This window comes from Protopterus annectens, chromosome 1.part1 (assembly GCF_019279795.1).
Source record: "Protopterus annectens isolate FY-2018-M chromosome 1.part1, PAN1.0, whole genome shotgun sequence".
Classification (NCBI taxonomy): domain Eukaryota; kingdom Metazoa; phylum Chordata; order Ceratodontiformes; family Protopteridae; genus Protopterus; species Protopterus annectens.
In genome coordinates this window covers 484,611,347-484,632,404 of record NC_056726.1, presented here as the reverse complement: position 1 = coordinate 484,632,404, position 21,058 = coordinate 484,611,347, and the positions used below count along the sequence as shown (strand labels likewise).

At 41.8% G+C, this 21,058-nt stretch overlaps 1 protein-coding gene across 1 annotated transcript in view; it reads left to right on the top strand.

Moving 5' to 3' along the window:
- Positions 1–21,058, top strand: part of TARBP1 (TAR (HIV-1) RNA binding protein 1) — a 2,802,917-nt gene that overhangs the window by 419,726 nt on the left and 2,362,133 nt on the right. The window lies entirely within an intron of this gene.

Genomic DNA, 21,058 nt, shown 5'->3' with positions numbered 1-21,058 from the left:
AATGGGAATGAGAAAGCATCAGTCTTCCAGGTCTATTCACAAGAAATCCCAGAGCAGAGCTTCTTTAACTGTATAAAATCAAGAAAACTAATCCCAGTGGGGTTAATGCTCCCAGTGACAAACACAGCAAAACAAGTCTATAAATAATAAATCCCAGGAGCAAAACAATGATGAAGCTGTGAAGCGAAAGCGCTAACCGTGATTCTGTGTGCACAATTAAACTATTTTTCAGTATTTTAAAGAAGAGCTTGAGTTCCGTGGATTTATTCAACATGAAGGAATTGGTATCATCTCTTTTATGCCCTTCATTGTTTTGCTCCTGGGATTTATTATTTATAGACTTCTTTAACTGTATGTTTTGAAAAGAGGCATACATATCTAATCAAGGTGTTTCCCCACAGATGCATCAAATCAAGGTGTTTCCCCACAGACGCATCAAATCAAGGAAGACCTCTGGGAGTAATTTCCATTTGTGATTAACTGTACTGGTTCTTCTTGGCTTGTCTGCTGCAATATTGTCCATTGACAGAATGCTTGTGGCCTGTAGAGTCAAAATGAGCTGTGCTGCCACCGCCCAGATTATAACCAAGTCTAAAAAGGGAGTAATTTATGTACCTCGTTTGTTTATACAGCACATGACCCTAGCACTATCTTTGATTACATTAAGAGATCCTGGGAAACGGAGATGATTTAAGGTTTTCAAAGCACTAACAGCTAGCAGTTTCTCTTTGAAACTGATATGCTTTTGTTTATCATGCTTGTTCCATAGACACTGCACTTTCATTCTTTTGGTACAGCCCCCATGCAGGAAAGGCTGAAGCATTGTTAATACAGATTGAAGAGAAGGCAGACAGAAAACTGGACCTGGGTTAAGAAAGAATTGTTCCACCCACCACAAACCCTCTTTGTCACAAATCTAAGTACTAGACTCTGAAAAGATAAACAAGTGCTGATGCTCAGACCAGACTGGCACTGAAATGTTCTCATGTGAAGTCTGGTCAAAGGAATCATGGCAATCACAGAAGCCATGAAACACAGAATCCTGAGAAATTCCCTAGCAGGTATCAGATATTGGCTGGAAAAGCTCAGGAAATTTTATTTCTACAGTTTTACTTTGGCTAGTAGAAGAAATGCTCTTCCTACGGAAGTATCTAGAAGACATTCCAGAAAAACTATTCCATGTGAGGGGATGACAGAAAATGTTTGTAAGGCTCAAACAAAAGCCCAGACTAAACTGGAGTTTCACATTACGTGTCAGAGAATCCTGATAATTGGAAAAAAAGTCTGCAAATATAAGACAATCTCACCTAAATATGTAAAGATATGAATGCCTTAAAGTCTGCAGTAAACAATTAATGGACTCAGACACTTTGTAAATACCCCTGGTGCAGTGAATAGACCAAAGGGTAAGCCAAGGAACTGATAAATGTAAGACATATACAAAAAAAAATCTTAAGAAACGTCCACAACTTTGGCAATAGGAATGTGATGGCAGGCATGTTTCAAGAGTAACTTTACCATGAAACTGGGTTAAGAAATGAAAGGTAACACACTTTGGAGGTATAACGTGTTGAACTTTGGGACCTTGACAAAAAGACGGAGTAAGGAGAGGTCCAAGACTGGGCTCATAATTCCCTCTTTATTTGGTACCAGAAAACTCCCTGAATAAAAACCTTTGCCTATCTGATCTGAGGGCACAAGCTCTATGACCCCCTGGGACAACATTTACTCCAAAACTGGAGGAATCGATGTTTGATTTACAGGATGAAGAGGAATCCCCTCATTTTTCCCCAGCTGATAAATTCAGCTCCAACTTTACTCCTCTCTCCCCCTCAACCTTCCCTCAGGAAATATCATCAAATGTAACTCCTCCTATCACTAGGGAACAGATCCTTACTGCTCTCTCTAAGACCAAGAACACTGCATCAATGGGCCCAAACAATATCCCAGAATGCCTTCTAAATAGCATGAAACATGACCTATCAGTATCTCTAGAATTGCTATTTAACAGTTGCCTCCAAACAGGCTTCATGCATCATGAATAGAGAAAGGCAACAGTCATCTCTGTGCACAAAGGTGGCTCATCTACAGACTCAGGAATCTACAGACCCATAAGTCTCACTAGTCTTATATGTAAAGTCATGGAAAGTTATCATAGAGATGATCAATAGAGATATAGTAAACCTCCGGACACTGGACCCAACCCAGTGTGGTTATGTCAAGGGCAGATTATGCTCAACCTGGTGGACTTCCTTCAGAAGGTCACCAAAGCAATGGATGAGGGCAAGATCATTCACACTGCCTACCATGACCTGGCCGAGGCATTTGACACAGTAACCCACTCGGGCATTGTTAACAAACTCAAGAGGTTATGTACAAACTCATATGTCACCTGGTGGACAGCCAACTGGCTCACAGACAGGATTTAGGAGGTTAGAATTAGGGAGTCCATCTCTGTAAAGAGGCCAGTCACAAGTGGAGTCCTCCCGGGATCAGTACTTGGGACATTCCTTTTTGGCATTTACTTCTCAGAAGTCAAGGTCAATGTCAACTGTCTCTGGCTGACTAAATTTGCAGATGATTGCAAATTAGGAAGAGTCATTGAATCTCACACTGACACAAATGTTCCCCAGGAGGTGCTGACACAGAAAAACAACTGGTGTCAGACCCATAGACTAAAACTAAATGCCAAGAAAGGCATAATAGTATCCTTTGGAAAGTCATCCATCCCTGCTAACTATAAGACTGACAACACGCCATTTAGAGTTGACCCAGTAGGCAGGGACTTGGGGACACACAGAGATAGCAATATAGCCTTTGATCATCACTTGTCTACAATGGTGAGGAAATCATTCTATGCAGCGCAACTTATAAACTAAAAGAATACAGGGCATAGGTAGAGTAATATGTCCGTTGCAGACTGCCTCAAGGTCCTACCCCTGTATTCTGTCTCCTACAGGCTTTTGAGGAGAGATCTATGCCTAGCATACAGGGCATTGTCAGACCCACTCTGATGTACCTCCTGCATATCCACAAAACAGCACAAGAATTACCACTTCTAAAGACGTAAACCTTGCCTGTGATATAAACAGGGCCTGCTGGACAGATAGGTATGTATCCCAGAAACTACCCAGTCTATGGAACAGGCTCCCCATCCATGTTGAGCAGACTTCCTCCCTAACCCAATTCAAGTGCAGCTTGGACAATTGGATGGGAAACTGAAAATTTATCCCTGGTTTGGCACCTATGTCTCTAATGGATACAGGTAACCTGTAAATGGTTCATCTCTCAGGTCAGTGCTTACACTTATCAATGGTATCAGGACTAGTCAGACTTGGAATGCATGGCTACGCTTAACAAGGCCCTTGTGGTCGTTAGCCTAGTAAACACCTACGAACTTAAGAACCTATGAAAAGGAGGAATAGGACTCACCCCGATGGATGATTTTCAGAGTACATTACTCTGAAATAATTTATGCCAGTGGAAAAGATGAAGATGTAGGATTAGGGATAGATTGCCAGATACTGGGGGGCCAGGAGAGGCAAGCAGTCATTCTAACTTTTTGGACTGTCCTTTATTCTGGGAGGCTTTAGCTATTGTTTTTTTAAAATCCTGTTTGCTAACACCTTGCTGTTTGATTTTTTTTAAAGCAAGATGAATTAGAAAAGAAAGAAAGGAAAGTAAGGTTGTAAAATTTAGATCACCCCTTAAAACAATTTTTCCCTTTCATCAAATCTTTCATGAACTTCAGTAGCGGAGGGGCCAAACAGAACATCACTGTCATAGAACATCACTGTCAAGGAGAGAATTTAAAGTCTCAAGTCTTAATGTCTTAATATGGCAAGTTTTAAAAATACAACCAAGCAATTTACCTCACAACTGACCTCACAGGAGCTCGGGAGACAGTATCAACAGAATCGTAACTACAGTTAAGGAAGGCTTGTGGTTACATGAGAGAAAGATAAAATTAAGGCATTCAATGAATTATTCACCTGAGAAGAGGGGAGGTTAACAGTGAAGTTTCTTATGTTTTCAAATGAGTCTATTAAACAATTAACACTTGAGCCTTGCAGTTCACAATTTTGAAAGTTTATGTAGCAAAAGAATAAAAGTACAGTTGTGTACCTATCATAAATGTAGATGTTCGAGTGTATTCACTTGCAGTCATTACTCTTGGGGTTATCCTGCTGGCAGGCTACCCTCACTCGGCCAGAATTCCAAAGTCTAGGTCCGGCGTTGGTTACTGTCGCCTCTTCCCTGACGTCAGTGCGCCAGGGGTATAAAAGATGCAGCCAACGCAATTTTCTTCAGTTTTTTCTTGCCCCAGATGTCAGGTGCCCCCAAATTTGTAGGCTGAAAAATATGCCAATAAAAATGCATGCACAAAAATAACATTTCCTTCATCTACAAGCAAATACACCAAATAGGTTGTATAGGATAGAGAAGTGCAGATAAGTCCCAGCAAAGAAAAAGGGGGGATGGTGGGTGGGTAACCTGGACTGCAACAGTGAATACACTCAAACATCTACATTTATGGTAGGTACACAACTGTACTATGTTCATCATGTTTCACTGTTGCAGTCATTACTCTTGGGTTGAATCCCAAAGCTGAGGAAGGGTGGCTGGGTTAAATAGGATTAGGAGAGGCTATGAGGCCCTGCAGAACTGCAGTGGCAAAGCCTGCTCTGGACTTACAGTAAAGAGGTAAGTGGCAGTGCTTTGTGAAGGTGTGCACTGAACTCCAAGTTGCAGCCTCTAAGATATCTTTGGTTGGTACTCCCCTGAGGAAGGCTGCTGAAGTGGCTGCTGCTCTGGTGGAATGAGGCCTAATGCCCTTAGGCACTGATTTGCCATGTTGAAAATAGCAGAAATGGATGCAATGGCCTATCCATTTAGAAATAGTCTGTTTTGAGATAGCCTCTCCTTGTAATCTTGCAGCATATGACACTAAAAGTTGCTCAGTCTTTCTGAAAGCTTTAGTTTTGTCCAAGTAGAAGCGTAACTGCCTGTGTATGTCCAAAGAATGCAGAATTTTCTCACCCTTGTTCTGTGGATTAGGATAAAAGGTTGGAAAGTGAATGGTTTGGTTAAGAGCCACACTGGACACCACCTTAGGCATAAATGTAGGGTTTGTCCTCAGAGAAACCCTGTCTGGATGAAAAATGATGAAAGGTTCCACAGCCATGAGTGCTTGTAACTCCGAGACTCACCTTACAGAGGTTATTGCTAGGAGCAGAGCTGTTTTCCAGGATAAGAATTTTATATCTGCTGTTGATGCTGTCTCGAAAGGAGGCAGTGTGAGTTTTTCCAAAACATAATTGAGGTCCCAGGCCGGAATTTGTGCTCTTCTTGGAGGCCTAATGTTTTTGGCCCCTCTGAGGTACTGCCTTATTAAAGGATGAGAGAAGATAGGTGGTTCCGTACTGTAATTGGCTGAAATGGCAGAGGCATGAATCTTAATTGATGAGAAGGAAAGGCCTTTGTTCAGCATCTCAGTTAGGTATTGTAAAATCTGAGGGATATTTGGTACACACATGTCAATGCCTTGTTCCTGGTTCCAAGCACAGAATCTCTTCCATTTTTCTGCTTAAGATTTTCTGGTGCTGGGCCTCCTGGCCTCCAAGATAACAGCCATAACAGCTTTTGAAAGAGGAGTGTTCTGAATGGCTACATTGTCCGCCATGCTGCCAGATTTAAGGTCCTGAGTTGGCTGTGCAGGATCTGATTGTTTTGTTGGGTCAGCAAGTGAGAAGTTTGAGGCAATATCCATGCTGGACCTTGAGACAAGCTCTTTAGGATTGGGTACCAGTGCTGGCGTGGCCAGTCTGGTGCAATCAGTATCATTTTTGGCTTCTCTTGTCTGACCTTTAGGAGTACCCTGGGAAGGAGAGGCAGTGGAGGAAAAGCATATACCGTTAGATTTTTCCACCTGAAGGATAGGGCGTCCACTTTCCATGCTTGCTTGTGATAAATCCTTGTGCAAAATCTCTGCAATTGGCAGTTGTGAGGGGAGGCAAATAGATCTATGTCTGGGTATCCCCATTTCCTTATTATCATGCTGAAGACTTGTGGATCCAGTTTCCATTCGTGGGGATCCATGAGGTTTCTGCTTAGTTCGTCTGCCAGAGTATTTGTTTTTCCTGGCAGGAATTGTGCTTGCAGGTGAACTTGAAAAGCCAATGCTGTGTCCCATAAGGTCATTGCTTGTCTGCAGAGCGGGTAGGAATGTGTACCTTCCTGCTTGTTTATGTACCACATGACCGTAGTGTTTTTATCAGTAACTGTCCTGGATGAAGCAGGTCCTTGAAAGCTGTCAGGGCATTTTGAACAGCTAGCATCTCTTTTTGATTGATGTGAAGATGCATCTGGTTTGCAGGCCATGTGCCCTGAATACATTTTTCTGCCATATGGGTCCCCCAGGCATAATCTGATGCATCCGTTGTCAGTGTCTGTCTGGCTGTGGGTAAACTGAATGGCAGACCCTTGTTGTGGTGACAGGCTTCTGCCCACCATCGAAACTCCTGTTTCAGGCAGGGAATGAGTGCAATTACTGTCTCCAGGCTGTGGCAATGCTGAGTCCAAACACTTTTTAGGTACCATTGCAGTTTCCTCATATGCAGTCTGGCATATGGAATTAGTAGAATGCAAGATGCCATGAAACCAAAGGCCTGCAGGATTTTCCTTGCAGATAAGTGGGTTTTTGTTGCCAATTTCTTGAAGTAAGTAGTCAGATGCTTTTGTTTGTCTGGGGTGAGATAAGCCATCTGGGCAGTTGTATTTAAGCTTGCACCCAGGAATATTATCTCTTGAGAGGGCACTAGTTTTGATTTCTTTTCGTTTACTGTGCACCCTAGGCCAATTAGTAATCTTTTTACAAATGTCAGATGCTTCAGAAGAATGTCTTTGTTCTCTGCTTGAATTAGGCAGTCGTCCAAGTAAGGATATATCTGAATTCCTTTTTGTCTGCAAAACACAATTCTGGTGCCGGGCATTTTGTGAAGATCCTGGGCACAGTAGATAAGCCAAAGGGCAGTGCAGAGAATTGGTAATGCATTGAGCCAGCTATGAATCTGAGGTATCTTCTGCAAGATTGTCTGATTTGGACATGCAGGTATGCCTCTTTTAGGTCCAAGGTTACGAGCTAAGCCTTCTTGCCCAGCATGGGCAGTAGTTGCTGTAGAGTCAACATCTTGAATTTTGGAACTTCCAGAAACGTATTTAAAATTGACAGGTCCGGTATTGGTCCTTTCTGGGTACTAGAAAAAGTCTGGAGAAAAATCCTTGCCCCTGCTCTTGTTGTGGTACTTGATGAATTTAAAATTGACAGGTCCAGTATTGGTCTCCAGGTTTTGTCCTTTCTGGGTACTAGAAAAAGTCTGGAGTAAAATCCTTGCCCCCTGCTCTTGTTGTGGTACTTGATGAATGGCCCTCATGTCCATGAGGGCTGTAATTTGTTTTTCTGCCTCTGCCCATTGATTGTGTGGCAGGTCTGGCATACCTTTTGACCTTGGTAGGGTGTGAAAATGGAACCTGTAGCCTTGGGACACTATGTTCAGGACCCATTTCTCTTGGATAACCATTTGCCAATTTGATGGAAAAAGTGCTAGTTTTCCCCCTAAAGGGGCTGCCAAAAGAAAAGGTGCTTGGATCTGGTAGAGGAAAGTCATTGGGACTGTTTCCTGTAAGGTTGTCATTTGTCTTCTCCGCTTTTGGAGGTAGGAGCACCCCATTGTTTAGGCCTGTATGAGCCTTTGAGCTGAGATCTGCCTCTGGGACGCCTGTATCTGCCTCTTTGTGGTCTGTCTGACACTGGAAAGGGCCAATTCCTGTTAAACCTGGGTGGCTGCACCTGTAAGAAATCCTTGACTGACTGCATGGATTTTGCTTTATCCTCCATTTTTTTCAACACCTCTTCTGCTTTAGTACCAAACAAAGTATCACGCTGTAATAGTGCATCTAATAATTTTGCTTTAACATGATCAGGCAGATTCTGTTCTTTTAACCAAGCATGCCTTCTAATAACAGAACCTGTAACAGCGGCCCTGCAAGAGGCCTCCAGTGAATCATAACCACATTGCAAAGTATGCTTTCCCACTTGTTCAGCTGCATGCAATAAATCATGCAATTCCTTGTTCTCTGAACCTTCAGTATTTGTCAACAATTTCTGTTTAAGCAGTGACATTAAATATTGCTGATATTTAAGCATATGAAATTGACAATTTAAAGCCCTTACAGCCAGGGTAGCAGAAGTATAGACTTTTTTCCCCCATCTGTCTAGAGCCCTAGAATCCCTATCAGAGGGGACAGGGTTTTTTGCAGTGGAAGCTTTAACCCCTTTGGGACCCTGAGATATAGTTTCTGGGTCAGCAGCAGGGTTTTTATATAGGAATTTGAGAATCCGGGACCCTGTAGTACCTGTCTGGCTTAGCAGGTGCAGGGGGTAAAGAGTCCGGGGACAGGCCGGACTCTGAAAATACATCATCTACAACATCCAGGACAGGTGGAATAGCAAGGGGTCTGTGCTGGGGAAGTAGCAGAAATTCTCTGAGCCTTTTCTTAGATTCAGAATAATCTTGGCTCTCCCAGTGGAAATGCTCCCTCATGGTATGCAGGGTTTCCCCAAAAGAATAATCCTCAGGAGGAGAGGCTGAAGGAATGGACTCTTCAGCATCAGAATCCTCATAGGGAAGCATGGAGTAATCCTGTTCAGAAGGGAAATCGGAGAAAATAGAAACCTGATCAGAAGAATCATACTCTGTCTCTTGCCTAGGCCTCTTATCAGGAGGGGGATGGGAGCCCCTGATCAAACTAATTAGGTCTTTGGCCATTTTGAGCATCTGTTTTTTAAGCATGGAAGTTGAGGAGGAGAATGCTGTACTTGTTTCTTTAGAGCTGCTTTAGTCTTTGTCTTTGAAGCTGAAAGATGGCTTAATATATAGTTGTGTAGGCCTGAAGACACCCTCAGAAGCTGATGCCTGCTCAGCGGCTCCAGACCCATCTGAGGGAATGATTTCCCAGTGTCCAATACCTTGAGTTTCCAGAGGCCCAGTTGGCTCCACGTGGGAGTCGAAAGCGGCCTGTGGTTCTGAGGTAGAGGATGCCAGGGGCTGCGAAAGCGCCTCACTGAGAACTGGAGACTGGCCTAGCAGAGGCTTCGTCGGTTTTGGACCTCGGATGCCTATCCTTTTTCTTGTCCTTGCGTTTTTTGTAAACTCCGGTTGTCGGCTGGTCCGACGGCATTATATAATTAAATCTTCGGCCAAAGTAATGAAATGCAAAATCGAACCGACGCTTAATAGTGCGTTGGTTAAATCCAGCACAAAACCGACAGCTAGCAACGTTGTGATCAGGGCCTAGGCAAGGAATACAGTAAGAGTGAAAATCCTTATGAGGTATTTGCTTCCCACAAGAAATACAATTGTTAACTTTTTCTGACATCGGTCTAGAGCAAGAAAAAAAAGTTTCCCCAACGGGGTACTTAGCTTTAATGAAGACTTCGGTTCTGAAATTCGGATTTGAAAATCTCAGGAGTCGGCCGACTGGCACTTGCGAACTGCTTTTGCTTTGGGCACCATGCGGCAAGAAAAACTGAAGAAAATGGTGTTGGCTGCATCTTTTATACCCCTGGCGCACTGACGTCAGGGAAGAGGTGACAGCAACCGACGCCGGACCTAGACTTTGGAATTCTGGCCGACTGAGGGTAGCCTGCCCGCAGGATAACCCCAAGAGTAATGACTGCAACAGTGAAACACGATGAACATCTTTCTTTCCAAATCTATCAAAAGCTTTCCCATCTTTGTCAGTGGAATGGAGTTAGTATTAAGAATCTGTTTAGCAACAGAAGTCTTAGATTGAACTGTCTCCTTTTAGATTAGAAAACATATATTTAAGAGTCTGAGTTACTTTGTATAACATATCAAATTTTTCAGGAGCACAAGGTTGCCTGTCAGGCAAATGCAAGCTGTTAAGAAAACATCCTCTAAAGCTGATAAAACAGGAGGTACAAGTTGAAGAATATCCAACTGCAACAAGTCATGATACGTTTGCTGGGAAATAGAGATTTCATGTTGTTCACACTGAAATAGCTCTCTCATTTTAGCTACGGTCTCAGAAAACAGCAGTGTTTCTGAAGGGAAATCTGAAGTAAGCAATCTGAAGTAACAGTTCCCTCAGAATCAGAATCCTCAGCTTTTGAAGAAATCACTGAGAAAAATACTCCTACTCCATTCCTTGTTCTTCTGAGAATCAGTGTCAGAATAACACAAATCTTTTTTTTTCTTTTTCTGGTTGTCGTGAAGCAACAGCATTTGAAACTTAAGAAGTTGAAATTAATTCCTTAGCACATCTGAGGAATTCTTCCTTGCCCGTACTAATGGAAAAAAAGAGAAGAATCATTCTTAATTTTTTGCTGTCTTTTATAGGATCATAGGAGGCTACTAGACTAATGGCCCTAGGGCCTTTACAAGCCTAGCCAAGAGTTTATCCCCAAAAAAGAAACCTCAGTTAGCACCTGTCGCCCCTGTCACTGAGGGATGCAGGTGAAACCCTTGGGACAAATCTGTGGTTTCTCATCCACTCACCAAGGTTGCGCTTGAAGAGGGTCAGCGAGGTACGCTGTTTTACATGTCTGGGAAGTCTATTCCAGTGACAGGGAAGCCTCTGGGAGACAAACCTCTCTCTCTTCAGCAGGTTTTGTTGATCCTGCATATTGGATTCAGGCCTTTCAAACAGGTAATGCATGAGTTTAGAGTCTGGCAGGAATATTAAAAATGCTTAGAGGCATTTCATATAAAAAATTCTAAACTAACTTTACTTTTGTAGCCTGACAGGGGAGGGGGGGGGGGGCTAGAAACTAAGATAACTCTTTCATAATTGTTAATTGTAGTGCTTAACCTTTCCTCCCACATAATTCTAAAACTGGTCTCTCTCTCTTGCACCTTCTTTTTTAACATCGTATATAGTTTACTTACAACTCCGTTTATGTCCAGATGTTGTTCTGTATTTTCTATCCAAACCTTCCTGCTTTTGTTAGAAAACTTATAATATTCCATTCCACCCAATGTTTTTGTTCTGCACGTACTTCTATCGGTTTATGCAAATCCTTAGATGTTTATAATTCTATGGTAGAACAAAGCACAGCAGTACCTGAATTCTCTGTGTCATATCTTGACAAATATTCGGTCATTTTCCATATATTTTTTTACTTTACTTCTGCCATTCAGTTGAGACATTAGATCATGGTCTCAGCTGTGTGTCTTAGTGGGACTTCAGGTGGATGTAATAGATCGTATGGCACTCATCAAGAAAAGAGTAGGGAAAGTTCCCCAGTGCCCTAGCCAGATTTCCCCTAGTCAGTATGAATGCCACCTCAGGTCTGCCTTGAAAAGGGGCCATTCGGTTGATGAGACTATCTTAGTCAATAAAGAGTAAAATAAAATAAAATATATAAATAAATACAAAAATAAAAATAAATGCTAAAAAAAAAAAAAAAAAAAAAAACTTGAGTACTCCCTAGTATTAAGGAGAGTGACTCTTCAAAATTTCCATCCTACGTAAACTAGCTCATTGGAGTTACTCAAGAGGAGTGCTGCTCACACAACCTGTTATTAAATGAATAATTCATCTTCATGGCTTTAGTCTCGTGTATGTTCATCATATCCAGCAATGCTACCATATTGACAAAGTCTCTGAAATATTACTTCCACATCCTTTTCAGAGTCGGTCAAAGAACCAAATCATTCTACTATAGTGCCAAGTTGTAAGTAAATTCCTTCAGTTCATAACCCTTCCTTGTGTCTACTTTAATTTCACTTGCCAAGGACACCCCTCTCCAGTGCTTCTGCTTAACTGAAAACGTTTAGAAACTTTAATTTTCTAAATTTATTTGTGATGAGGCTTCATAATACAGATACAAATTCAAAGATTTTATTAAATGCACCCACTACTGAGGAAAGCCCGCTGCCAGCAAACCCTGTCAAACACTTTTTTGATGTCCATATTTATAGTCAGCAATGTTTGTTTCATTTTGTTGGCGTTTTCTATCAACATACGTGTTCAGTAAGTAACATGAGTGGTTATACCTGGTACACAGCTGATTTGTTCCAGATCAGTCGATGAAGCAAGGTTATGGGCTAAACTTTTGGCAACTATAGCAGTATATAAGAAATGATTTAAATAACCCACAGTCAGGAGTAAGAATTGATATTGATCTGTATGACCGTACTTGTGAAGGATCCTTGTTTGTTTTATGAATAATTTGAGAACATGTTCCAGGTATTTAAAGTCTCCTCACTTACCAACACATAATTAGCCAATTTAGTAAAGCCCTTAATACTCTTTTTCTTTAAAAATGACATATTTTAATGGTAAGTCATTTGTCACAACTGTTGTTTTGTTTCCAACTTATCCATCGAATGTCTTGCACAAAATAGTTTTCCCTGATCTTTATTCAAACGTTTAACGTGAACTAACACAGGAAGTCCCTTACTTCATTTGTTCTCCCTCCCCGACTGCATATGCTTCATATAAATTGGTCATAAAAGTGAACAGAACTTCACAGTATGTCTTCATGAGTCTCTCAGATCCTACATATTTGATCTATAATCTTGCATTTTGATCTCTCCACCTCTTCCTTAAAGCTAGCTACTTTTGCCTTGGATGTTATCTCAAAATCTAATATTCTGAGTTCTCTAAGCTTGGAGTTCTACCCTACAACCTAGCATATTGTACCCTCTAACACCTGCACTTTAAGTTCAGCCCCTTCCATCTAATGAATCACTTCTTCATGTGTATTCAGTAGCTCTGCATATAACCTGGCCATTTTTAAATGTACTGTCTTTTTTTCATTTACAAAATCTCTTCATTTGTGACGGGTGTTTGTCACTTCCTAAACTATGTAAAACTTATGAACTTGTAAACATAAATAAATATGAACTTTCAAAAAAAAAAATTGCAATATGATGGTTTACTTTTTCTCTAGTACAGTTCCAAGTAGGAGACCATCCGTCTTTAACGGAACACTAGATGTCCTTCAAGAATGCAACTGCAGTCCTGACATATGGGTTGTCCTGCCTCAGGCAGCCCTTCGGTCGGCCGGATTCCAAAGTCTGGGTCCGGCGTCGGCTGATGTCGCCTCTTCCCTGACGTCAGAGCGGCTGGGGTATAAAAGCATCAGCCAACGCCATCTTCTTCAGTCTTTCTTGCCGCGGGGTGCCCGAAGCAGAAGCAGTTCGCAAGTGCCGGTCGGCCAGCTCCTGTGTTTTCAGATACCGAAGTCATCAAAAAGCTAAGTACCCCGTTGGGGAACCTTTTCTTGCCTCAGCCGATGTCAGATAAAACTGCAAAATTAATAATTGCTTGTCTTGTGGTAAACAAATACCTCATAAGGACTTCCATTCTTACTGCCTTCCCTGCCTCGGCCCAGACCATGACGTCTCGGCCTGTGCTGCCTGTGCTTGCTTCAATAAGCACACACTTAGGCGCCGGGCAGAATTTGCTGAAGACTTTTTTGGGGAAAATTTCTCCTATACCATGCCGTCGGAACTACCGACAGCACATATTTCCAAAAAACGGAAGGACCGGGACCGACATTCGTGGCCCGCGACTTCCACCGACACCATGCTAAAGCCTACCGCGAGTGCATCGGTCTCTTCGGAGGCGGTAATTCAACCGCTCCAGGCCGACAACACCGCTTTACCGCACACTTCGGTCTCGGAGGCTACCCCGGTGCCAGTTGTTGATTTTCCTCCTGAAACCGAAGCCCAAGTTACTCCAGCACGTGGGTCAGCTAGGCCTCCTGTGTCTATGTCCATCAAGGCCTCCACATGTGCTAAGGCTGCCAGCCAGGCTAAGTCTCACCCTCCTAAATCTTTTTCACAGGGTCCCACTTCTGATAAACAGATCATGACTTTAGCTGCAGATCTAATTTCTTTAATCAGGGGCTTTCAGGCTCATCCAGACAGAGGTTCTCAGACGCCTTCAGACAAAAGGCCTAGGGTTGAGCAGACAGATACCCTTTCCTCAGATGAAGCCTCTGGTGAGTCAGGCCATTCAGATTCCCAGGAAGAATCCTTCCTGGCCTACGAGGATTCTGATGCTGATGAATCCATTCCCTCTGCCTCTCCTCCTGAGGATATTTCTTTTGGGGAAATTCTCCACTCCTTGAGAAAGCATTTTCAGTGGCAGGGCCAGGATTTCTCCGATTCCAGGAAAAGGCTTCGGACTTTCCTTAAGTTACCCCAGCACAGGCCTTTAGCTATCCCCCCAGTGTTAGATGTATTGGATGATGTGTTCTCAGACTCCAGTACTTCTCCTGATTCTCTCCCTCCTGCTCCTGTCTAGCCTGACAGATATTACAGGGTTCCTGAAACTCATAAACATCTCTTTAAGGCCCACTCTGTTGATCTAGAAACTATTTCTCAGGGGCCCAAAGGAGTGGCCACTTCCACGGCCAAAAATCCTTTGCCCGCAGACAGGGAATCTAGGTCCCTGGAGAGGTGGGGTAAAAAAGTTTATACCTCAACCACCCTTGCCATGAGGGCACTTAACTGTCTATTTCATATGTTTCAGTATCAGGATTTCTTGCTGGATGATTTGCAGAAAAAGTTAGCCTCTCCTGAGCCTTTAGATAGAAAGGCCTTGCAGGATTTGGTTCATAATACTCAGCAGGTTAGCAATCATTTTCTTCAGTGTGGTTATGATGCATTGGAAGCTTCATGTAGGGCAGCTATGACAGGTGCATGCTTGGTTGAAAGAACAGACATTGCCAGATCATGTTAAAGTAAAGCTTCTAGATGCTCCTCTGGAAAAACACAAGCTATTTGGTGCTAATGCACAGGGTGTGTTGAAATCAATTGAGGAAAAGGCTAAATCAGTACAAACAGTCAGATTTCCTCCAGGTTCAGCCACCAAGGTTCAGCAGGAATTGGCCTTCGAAGAATTGGTCCTTTCCAGACACTGACAAGTTCCAAAGGGGAAAAAACAGGCGTGCTCGAGGTAGAGGGCAATACCGAGGCTCCTACAGGGGCCGCCAATGGCAACCAACTAATCAGAGAAGTGGCACAGGGACTTCTACTGCTCCACAGGGACAATCACAATGACTTGACTTTGACACCGCCAACCAAGCCTCAAAGAGAAGCACCTTTAGGCGGAAAATTATCTTTATTTTCAAAAAACTGGCACGTTTTTACAAAGGACAAATGGATTTTGGACATAATAGACAAAGGTTACAGGTTCCACTTCCATACCTTACCAACAAGACAAGGCATGCCAAACCTGCCACAAAATCAAAGGGCAGAGGCACGCATACAAGTTTCAAAGCTGCTACAAATCAAAGCAATAGAAAAGGTTCCTCCTCAGGAACAAGGCCAGGGATTCTACTCAAGACTGTTCCTTGTTCCAAGAAAAGAAAAGCAATGGAGACCTATACTGGACTTGTCCGCTCTAAACACTTTTCTCATTGTGCCAAAATTCAAGATGCTGATGTTACAGCAACTTCTTCCCATGCTGGGCAAGGGGTCTTGGCTGGTTACTCTGGACCTCAAGGAGGCATACCTGCATGTCCCAATCAGACATAGCTGCAGAAGATACCTCAGATTTTTTGCAGGGTCAGAGCATTATCAATTCTCAGCATTGCCTTTTGGCTTATCTACTGCGCCCAGAGTATTCACGAAATGCCTGGCATCAGTAATTGCACATTGCAGACTCCAGGGGATACAAATATACCCTTACCTGGATGACTGCCTTATACAAGCGGACAGCAAGCAAGCCTTGATAAGAAACTTGGACTATGTCATTCACTTACTACAGGCTTTGGGATACACAGTCAACATTCAAAAATCAAGACTACTGCCATCCCAACAAATAATTTTTCTAGGAGCCAAACTGGACACAAACTCACAAATGGCTTTCCTCACAGAAGAAAAACAAGGACAATTACCAGATTACTTCAAAAGCCTAGCAAAGCACACCCAGATGACTACAAGGAAAACCCTGCAGGCCCTGGGTTTCATGGCATCTTGCATTCTTCTGATTCCAATGGCAAGACTACACATGAGAAAACTACAATGGTACCTAAAAAGTTTATGGTCTCAACACAGCCACAATTTAGAAGCAATTATTCCACTCATTCCATGTCTACAAAAGGAATTTTTGTGGTGGGCACAAGCAAGCCAGCTAAACAAAGGCATGTATTTCAACAAACCTCAAGCAAGCCAAACCATTACAACAGACACCTCAGATCATGGATGGGGGGCGCACATGGAAGGCAGATGCATTCAAGGGCAATGGGCACCCCGGGAATTGCATCTGCACATCAATCAAAAAGAGATGTTGGCAGTGATTCACGCAATCGAGGCCTTCGGAAAATTTCTTCAGCAGGGTCATCTGCTAATAAAGACAGACAACACCACTGTTATGTAGTACATAAACAAGCAGGGAGGCACCCATTCTTACCCCCTCTGCAGACTAACAATGACTCTTTGGGAAAAGTCCCTGAAACTGAACATACAGTTGCAATCCCAGTTTGTTCCAGGCAAGGACAATGTTCTGGCGGACAGTCTAAGCAGAAACATTATGGACCCGCACGAATGGATGTTGCATCCAGACATTTTTTCACAAATGACTCGTGCATGGGGAAGGCCGGACATAGATCTCTTTGCCTCACACCTCAATCATCATCTGAAGAAGTTCTGCTCAAGGACACACCATCCTCAAGCCTGGAGAATGGATGCTCTCTCCTTCAGCTGGAATTCTCTAACAATCTATGCATTCCCACTTCTACCATTAATGACCAAGATGTTACTGAAGATCAAAGCAGAACAACTGAATGGCATTTTGATAGCTCCAGACTGGCCAGGACAGCACTGGTATCCATTACTAAGGAGCATAACTCTCACCAAGCCGTGGCCCCTGCCTCAATGGCCTCTGCTTATAACCCAGCACAATTACAGGACTGTTCATCCCAACCTGCAAACGTTACAACTGACAGCTTGGAGGGTTCCATGACTTCTCCCCATATCTCTCTCTCCAAAAAGGTTCAAGAGATCTTACTGGAAGCACGCAGACCTTCCACCAGAAAAACTTATTCAGCTAAATGGAAGAGATTCAACATCTGGAATGCCAACAAGGGTCAGGATGCATCAGCAATGAGCATCCCACAGATACTAGAATACTTGGCAGAAATGCTTCACAATGGCCTTTCATATTCTTCCATAAAAATACACGCTTCAGCAATTTCAGCAAAATACAACTGTGAACCACCTGTGTTTTTACATCCTTTGCTAAGACAGTTTCTAAGAGGGATAAAAAATATCAAACCTCCAAGAAAACCACCAGTGCCTGCATGGGACCTCAACTTCGTCTTGGAAAAATTAACTCTTCCTCCTTTTGAGCCAGCAGCATCTTCAGAATTGCAATTTCTCTCCTGGAAAACAGTTTTCCTGTTGGCAATTACTTCAGCAAGAAGAGTCTCGGAGATACAGGCCCTCATGGCAGTACCTCCATTTCTCATTTTCCATCAGGACAGTCTCTCTTTAAGAACCAATCCTTCATTCATGCCAAAAGTGATATCCAGGGTTTCTCTAAATCAAGCAATTCACCTGCCTACTTTCTTTCCCAATCCTCAAAATAAAGGAGAAAAGCTTCTGCACACTTTGGACATTCACAGACAATTGCACTACTATTTGGACAGAACAAAGGCCAACAGAAAGTCTGACCAACTATTTATAGCTTACGCTGCTGGAGTACAAGGAAAGGCAATTTCCAAACAAGCAATTTCAAAATGGATTGGAAACTACATCAGATTCTGCTACTCTTTCCATAGAAAAGGTGTGCCAGCCAATATCAGGCCACACTCCACCAGAGCTACAGCCACCTCCACAGCCTTTCTAAGAGGGGTGGCTACAAAGGACATTCTAGAAGCTGCTACATGGAGCTCAGTGCATACATTTTCCAAACATTACAACCTGCCTTTACATTCCAGATCCCGAGCAGGCTTTGCTTCTGCAGTCCTGCAGGGCATTTTAGCTACACCATCCTTATCTTAGATCCTACCACCCCCAGCTTGGCTATGGTATTCAACCCATATGTCAGGACTGCAGTTGCATTCTTGAAGGACATAGTACAGTTTTGTACCTACCATAAATGGAGATGTCCGATAGATATGCAACTGCAGTCAGGTTTTCCCTCCCTCCTACCCCTCTGTAATTCTCTTTTTTGGGTCCACTCCCCCTTTTTCAAGTTAGCTGGGGATATCTATTATGGTGTATCTGTTTATTACTGTTGTGCATGTCTGGAATTTTCTCCATTCTCTAAATTTAGCCTTCCTTGGAGGGCACCTGGCATCTGGGGCAAGAAACAGTGAAGAAGATGGCGTCGGCTGATGCTTTTATACCCCAGACGCTCTGACGTCAGGGAAGAGGCGACATCAGCCGACGCCGGACCCAGACTTTGGAATCCGGCCGACCAAAGGGCTGCTTGAGGCAGGACAAACCCATATGTCAGGACTGCAGTTGCATATCTATCGGACATCTACATTTATGGTAGGTACAAAACTGTACTTTCTTGATGAATGTGTATAGTGTACCTAGCTGTAGCCAGGAAAAAAAACTGCTATATTCTCCCACTGCATTGCTCATCCATTTCAGAACCTCCCCCCACTTTGAATTACAATCATATCTATATGTGAATTTCAGATTATATCTCCCTTGAGTTAAATGCTGAGGCCCAGGTAATACTTTGTGTGACCAACATTATTTTCGCCTCAACTTGAGATGAATTAAAAAATATATAGACTTCTTATTTGTTAAGCCCCTGTCAGCATTTGCATTTCACATTTATATCGTACTCTCACAACTACACAGAAAAACTGTCTTCCTTGATGGGCATATTACTTTGGCTAATCATTTGCAGCTTATTTTCAGTCCATTGCTCTAATATTCCTTTAAATGTTTACAAATTAATGGAACTAAGAAGTTCAACTACCTGCTTAGATAGACAGGTGGAGATAACAAAATATCGTCCTTTCAGGATATTCCCTTTAATTGTTAACAGGTAGTGTTGATACAGACTGTAAGAGGCAGCAGAATGACTAGTTTTAATCAAGATTTTATTATTGAATGTGATTTATTACAAAGCATGTTTTTAGAAAGAGGGTACCCATTTGATTTTGTAAGTCACATAAGAAAAGATGTAGAGGAAGGGAGGTTAACTAAATTTCAACCCATTATAAATAATAAAGGGAAAACCCTTGAACCAAATAAAGAGATAAATGGTGAAAACCATGGACTTAATTTAATTTTGGAATATAATGGTATTAATAACTTTGTAAAAAAGGTATTTTTAAAGGAGTGGCGAACTTTTACAGCCATCACTGACTTAGATATTGTGAAGACCATACCACAGAAGATTACCTATAAAAATTCAATTAATATGAAAGGTATGTTGGAAAATAAGCAGGGAGGGCCACAAAATAAAGGAAGAAAAGGTACCTTTAAATGTGGCTGATGCAAACAATGTCCTTATATTCTTAATATAAATACTATTTGGAAAGTAGAAGAAGATGGGTTTATACTATTATAGTATTGATTATCACAATTGTGATTCCAGAGGAATAATTTATTTAGCAGTGTGTAAAAAATGTGGTTCCTTTTATATTGGAAAAACTGAAAGAATGCTCAAGAGAAGGATATGCGAGCATATATATGAAATTTCAGTCAATAAAGAAACTAATGCACTTTTTAAGCACTTTAAAAATTGCCCAGAAGCTGCTTTTGGATTTATGGTTTTGGAACAAATTAAAACCAATATTAGAGGTGGTCCTTGGGAGGACACGATAGAATTTAGGGAATTATGGTGGCAAGTATCCCTACAAGCAGACCACCCCCCTGGTTTAAATGAATTTATTTCCATCAAACCCTTATTAAAATTAAGGTCTGCCAAATTGTAAAGATGAAACAGGCACTACCTAGATTTGCCATGAGATGGCAGTAATCAATTGAGAGACGATGGTGCTGGATGCAGAATGAAATTCAATTCATTTTTATTTATTTTTTATTACATTTTTTAATATATTAAATGAATATTTTTAAAATGGTAATAGGGTACTTATATATAATCTGTAATGAATTTTTAGCGTAATTTATAATTTACAATTGATATACATACTGAATGGTTTTATAATAACTATCAATGAGAATTTGGTTTTATGTGTTCTTAATTAATTTTATTTGATTAATTGATTAATTAATGGAACTATATATAACAGGTCACTAATGGATTTGTCATTCATCTGATGAAGTCTTTAATACAAGACAAAAACGCTTGTGGATATTAATTGGCGTTCATGTTGCTGTGATATTGTGCGTCTTCGTGTTTCTGAACTTGTAATAAAACTGGTGCGATTCAACCGGAATTTCCTATCTGCACTTTTGTTTTTACTGGTTGGTTTTTGTGCAGAAGCTTGCAGTATTTCGTTTCTTCATTGCTCTAATATTCCTTTAAATGTTTACAAATTAATGGAACTAAGAAGTTCAACTACCTGCTTAGATAGACAGGTGGAGATAACAAAATATTGTCCTTTCAGGATATTCCCTTTAATTGTTAACAGGTAGTGTTGATACAGACTATCTTGTAATATTAAACTTAGAGGAATCACCACTATATACCCAAAACTCTGCATTTGGTATCCTGTGCTATAAGTCATGCACAGCACTTTACTTAGGAAAAAAAATATGTATTTATATTGAAATCAATACTAATTTGTGTCTATGTCTTTAAAGTTCAAGCACAGAGTATTGGCAGAACAAATAATTATATCTACATTCAGTTCAGATAAATCATAGTACCCTGAGTGGACTGACTCTCCAGAGCTATTATATGACTTCAGGAAGGCAGACCATTTGTTATGCATCTTTCCCTTCCAGATGAAAAGAGACTGGTAGCTGCTAAGCTAGTCATTTCCATGTGGACTGCCAGCTGTATTGTATTTTGTCATGAGGCAGCTGACTACAGATTGGAAATGTTTGTAGCAAAACCATTCTATCAGGGTTATGGTTACTTA